Here is a 6,000-nt window from a genome sequence, read left to right as displayed (position 1 = left end):
CCAAGTCTCCAAACAATCTAAATCCTGCTGTATCCTCTGACAGTCTTCATCGCTATCCGCAATTCCACCAACCTTTGTGTCGTCTGCAAACTTACTAATCAGACCAGTTACATTTTCCTCCAAATCATTTATATATACTACAAACAGCAAAGGTCCGAGCACTGATCCCTGTGGAACACCACTGGTCACAACCCTCCAATTAGAAAAGCATCCTTCCATTGCTACTCTCTGCCTTCTATGACCTAGCCAGTTCTGTATCCACCTTCCCAGCTCACCCCTGACCCCGTGTGACTTCACCTTTTGTACTAGTCTACCATGAGGGACCATGTCAAAGGCCTTACTGAAGTCCATATAGACAACATCCACGGCCCTACCTGCATCAATCATCTTAGTGACCTCCTCGAAAAACTCTATAAAGTTAGTGAGACACGACCTCCCCTTCACAAAACCATGCTGCCTCTCACCAATACGTCCATTTGCTTCCAAATGGGAGTAGATCCTGTCTCGAAGAATTCTCGCCAGTAACTTCCCTACCACTGAAGTAAGGCTCACCGGCCTGTAGTTCCCTGGATTATTGTTGCTACGCTTCTTAAAGAGAGGAACAACATTGGCTATTCTCCAGTCCTCCGGGACATCCCCTGAAGACAGTGAGGATCCAAAGATTTCTGTCAAGGCCTCAGCAATTTTCTCTCCAACCTCCTTCAGTATTCTGGGGTAGATCCCATCAGGCCCTGGGGACTTACCTACCTTAATATTTTTTAAGACACCTCGTCTTTTTGGATCTCAATGTCTCCCAGGCTATCTACACACCCTTCTCTAGACTCAACATCTACCAATGTCTTCTCATTGGTGAATACTGATGCAAAGTATTCATTGAGTACCTCGCCCATTTCCTCTGGCTCCACACATAGATTCCCTTGCCCATCCTTCAGTGAGCCAACCCTTTCCCTGGCTACCTCTTGCTTTTTATGTACGTGTAAAAAGCCATGGGATTTTCCTTAACCCTATTTGCCAATGACTTTTCGTGACCCCTTCTAGCCCTCCTTACTCCTTTCTTAAGTTCATTCCTACTTTCCTTATATTTCACGCAGGCTTCGTCTGTTCCCAGCCTTTTAGCCCTGACAAATTGCTCCTTTTTCTTTGTGACGAGGCCTACAATATCTCTCGTTTTCCAAGGCTCCTGAAAATTGCCGTATTTATCCTTCTTCCTCACAGGAACATGCCACACATACCGTTGAGATGCGAGCAGAAAGGTACTTGGGATGTTAGGTCCTCCTCTTACCTTTAGTTGCAGGATGTTATTACGGTTTCTGGGTCAGTTACAATCTGGTTGTCAGTTTCCTCTGATATATTTCAATACACAGTGTCATGTGAGAGTACATTTAAGAAATGGATGTTTCAGCAATGTACCTTTAAGAAAACAGTGAAAGCAGAGAGTGGGTGGAGCTGAGCTCAGTTCAGCCAGTTTGTAGTTTCAGTTTGAAAAGAGCTTGGGTGTCTGTCTGTGTTGGCAGTGAGCTGGATCTGCTGTGATCTCTGCCATGAAAGACTATCTCTGGATCATTTGAGTGATTTAAACTCATAATAGTAAAGCCTTTAACCTGACGTGTTTCTGTTTAATGGTGTTAAGTCTCAAGGATGTTCAAAGGTTAAAGACTATCTCTGGATCATTTGGGTGATTTAAACTCATAATGGTAAAGCATTTAACCTGATGTGTTTCTGTTTAAAGGTATTAATCTCAAGGATGTTCAAAGGTGAAAGACTATCTCTGGATCATTTGGGTGATTTAAACTCATAATAGTAAAGCGTTTAACCTGGTGTGTTTCTGTTTAAAGGTGTTAAGTCTCTCTTGGATGTTGAAAGGAATAACTGAAGGATTATTTACTGTTGTAATGTTTTCGGGGTTATCTTTGAAGTAAGGGGTGTTAAGAGATCCAATGTTTATTTCAGAGGTTAAGTTGAGTTCATGGAATAAACATTGTGTTGTGTTTGAAAACCCACGTGTCCATAATTGAAATACCACACCTAGGGAACAAGCTGTGTGCTCGGAAAAGCAACAATTGCATTAAAGGGGGAGATTGGTTCAACTCCATGGCACATTTTGGGGTTCTGAAAACGCCTCGCCCATAACAACAGCATGTCAAGCACTAACCACGATGTGATTTCCTCAGTAATTGGGACCACACGGCTACCTGGTCATCCCTGTATTGCTTTATTAGCGAGAGGCCCACTGATGCACTCTTGTACCTTTGTTCAGAGATGAATTCTGGAGCAGTGTCTGGATGTTGTGAAAATGAGGGATCCAGCTATTAATCTGTTAATATTTCGGGTGATGTCTCAGTTGTATGCTGTGTCCTGGTTCGTAGAGCAGTTCTGTTCCTGTCGAGTCACTTTAAGAATTTTGATTCAGCAAGAGTTCGTGACTTTTAGACGCCATCAGCATTTCTCTATCCATTTGGCAATACCCGGATGCGGAACATATGTTTTGCAACTAAAATTTCTCACGTCTCACATCTCTGGGAAGAAATATATTTTTCATTTTATGGTATTTTAAATCAGTGTTTTATGAGTTGCTGAAGAATTACCTCAGTATTAACTAATGTCCCAAAATACATACAGTGACCGCATATCAGAACTCACACAGTAATACATGTTTGACTTCTGTTGACCAACAGCCATTCAATGAAACTCTCTGTTACCCGTCCTGGCCAATTTTCATCAAATAATTTTACTATTTGAGGGCTGCCAAATTCTCTGTTTATTCCCTAGCCGTGCCTTCATATTTCCAACCATCGAGCATGATTTACGGTATCTTATGAAGACAACTGTGGACAGCATCACACTATATCCTGGGGCACCGCACCACTACCCCTCTGCCCCTCAACCCCATCCTTCCAAACCAGGCCCACAACATGCTCCCTGTGTTAAGGCCTGAAATGCCACCACTGCATGCTGCATCTTGGAACATTATGTAGCGCATGATCGCAAAGGCCGTTATTTTTGACAGCAGATGCTGTGTCTCTGTGTCAGCGAGTGGCGGGTTGGTGGTGTAGGGAGGGGCTGTCTGTTGATGAAGCCAACGGGGTTTCACGGGATTTGGCCACGAAACCTTCACGGAATTCTAATTGAGATACAATGCTCAAAGTGGAAATTTATACATTTATTGTTATTTTTCTGAATTGTCAGAATGGTAAAATATAAGCTATGGCGAAAGGCAAAACCTCTAAGAATATGGGAGAACTTTTTACATGTTTTTTTTACAACCGCATATATAACCTAGTGACAAGGACATTTCGTTCAATGTTGTTCTTTAAAAAAAAGGATGGAAGATCCATTTGTAACAACATACCCACACAGACCATGTCCCACAGTGCGTTGTAAAAATTATCGACCAATTAACTATTTATTTCATTCTCCTTAATCATGTATAGAATTATTGCAAATGTTTCCCACACTTACTATTAATATTTTGACAGAAGTCTGCCTCTGCGATAGTGTCTGAAGGAATATCCTCCATCTTCCTTACTCTCCAGTTTTGTTGGGGACACTTCTATGTGTCAAAACACACTCCATTAAATATAATGTATTCTCTTTCACTTTGCTTGTCTAACCCCTCGGCTCTGGGGGATGCCCGTCTGATTATGGGATGCTGGAAAATGATCGTCCAGGCATTGACTTCAATAACAAATTTGACTTGTTATTTGTGGGTTTGTTTTTTAAGGAATACATAATCTTCCCCATTCCAATGCCACTGATGTGATTTTAGGCTAGGGTATGGTGTGTTGGTAATTGTCCTGAACTTGTAAATGTAAGAATCTTTTTCTTGATAGTTTAATAGATACTTCACCCAACCTGGCAAGAACTGACAGGTTATCCCTGCGGTAGAGGTTTTCGGGGTCAGAAACAGGAGGCTGGGTAATGCTTGGCCTAGTAATAGCCTACCTGCAATTGCAATCTGGCTGCCCAAGAGAATTGTAATGTCGCAACCTCTCCTCCACCGGATTTCCTTCTGGAAAAACCTTCGACCAGATAACACAACCCCAGTGATCTGATCAAAATACAATATCGGTGTAACATAGAAGCACAGGACATTGTCATGTGAGAGTACCTTTAAGACATGGATGTTGAAGCAATGTACCTTTAAGAAAACAGTGATGTCAGAGAGTGGGTGGAGCTGAGGTCAGGTCAGCCATTTTGCAGTTTTGTTTTGCAGTTGGAAAAAGAGCGTGTCTGTGTCTCGGAGTTTCCAGAGAGCTGCAGTTTTAAAAAGCAGCTTGTGTGTTTCTGTGCTTTACAGTGAGCTGGGTCTCTGCCATGAAAGACTATCCGTGGATCATTTTGGGTGATTTAAAGTAAAGCCTTCAACCTGATGTGATTTTGTTTGAAGGTGTTAAGTCTTTTGGAAGTTCGAAGGAACATTTTTAGGAATTATTTACTGTTGCAATATTTTCTGAGTTATCTTTGAAGAAAAGGGTGTTAAGAGATCCAATGTTTATTTAAGATGTTAAGTTGAGTTCATGGAATAAAAGTGTTTTGTGTTTAAAAACCCACGTATCCATAATTGCAATCCTACACCTCGGGAAAAAGCCGTGTGCTAGGAAAAGCAACAAATCCATTAAAGGGAGAGGTTGGTTGAACTCCATGATAGATTTTCGGGTTCTAAAAACGCCTCGCCCACAACAATATGGTCATGAATAGCGCAAAAGGATATCATATTTCCGTACATTTATTGAAGCAATTGATTTTTTTGATGGACAATGGATCAGCTTTGAATGATGGGAGTAAAATAATTTGCTTTCGTAGAATTTACAGTGTAGAAGGAGGCCATTCGGCCCATCGAGTGTGCACCGGCTCTTGGAAAGAGCACCCTACCCAAGGTCAACACCACCACCCTATCCCCATAACCCAGTAACCCCACCCAACACTAAGGGCAATTTTGGACACTAAGGGCAATTTATCATGGCCAATCCACCTAACCTGCACATCTTTGGACTGTGAGGAAACCGGAGCACCCGGAGGAAACCCACGCACACACAGGGAGGATGTGCAGACTCCGCACAGACAGGGACCCAAGCTGGAATCGAACCTGGGACCCTGGAGCTGTGAAGCAATTGTGCTATCCACAAGGCTACCATGCTGCCCTTGGCACATTGGTGGAAGGTTTGAATCGAGGCACTCAAGAGGGCATTGGGTGACTATTTGAATGGAAACAATTTGCAGTGACACCTTCTTCTTCCCCAGCCCCCAACCAGAATAACGAACATCCCTGCATCCAGCCTCTCCAGCACTGTCAGTTTTTTATACGGTTCAATTCGATTCCCTCCCATTCTTCTCAATTCTAGTGAATGCAAGTGCTGTCAACCCAATCTCTCCAAGGGGACAATCTTCCCTCCCAAGAATCAATCTGCTGAGCTTCTGATGCACTCCTGTGTCATATAACTCAAGTAATTTGTTTGCATCTCCATAGATGCTGCCTGACCTGCTTCGTATGATCACATTTTCCATTTCATTGTCTGAGGAGTTGTGTATGGTGCTGAAGATTGTGCAATTATCAGCGATCTTATGATGGAGGGAAGGTCACTGATGAAGCGGTTGTCGATGGTTTTGCGACAGAGGTGACTGAGGAATTGTATTAATGTAGTCAGTGACTATTGTCCTGAATGCACTGCCTGACATTGAAGTGGAAGTAGAATCCATCATGGATATCAAGAGCACATTTTATGGAATCACATGGAATTCCTACACGGCATAGAAGGCTATGGGCCAAGTCCTGGAAAACGGCATTAGAATGGCTAGTTGTTCATTTATGACCCGCACAAGCGCAATGGGCCGAATGGCCCTTTCTGTGCTGTATGATTTTATGACTCCAATTACAGAAGGAAGCCATTTGGCCCATTGAGTCTACGCCAACCCTCCGAAAGTGTACTGTACCGAGTTCCACTCCCCCGCCCACCCCCTTGACCCCAATAACCCAGTAACCTAACCTGCACACACTTGGAC

Source organism: Scyliorhinus torazame, chromosome 20 (genome assembly GCF_047496885.1).
Source record: "Scyliorhinus torazame isolate Kashiwa2021f chromosome 20, sScyTor2.1, whole genome shotgun sequence".
Lineage (NCBI taxonomy): Eukaryota > Metazoa > Chordata > Chondrichthyes > Carcharhiniformes > Scyliorhinidae > Scyliorhinus > Scyliorhinus torazame.
Note: the sequence above shows the minus strand (reverse complement) of the source record.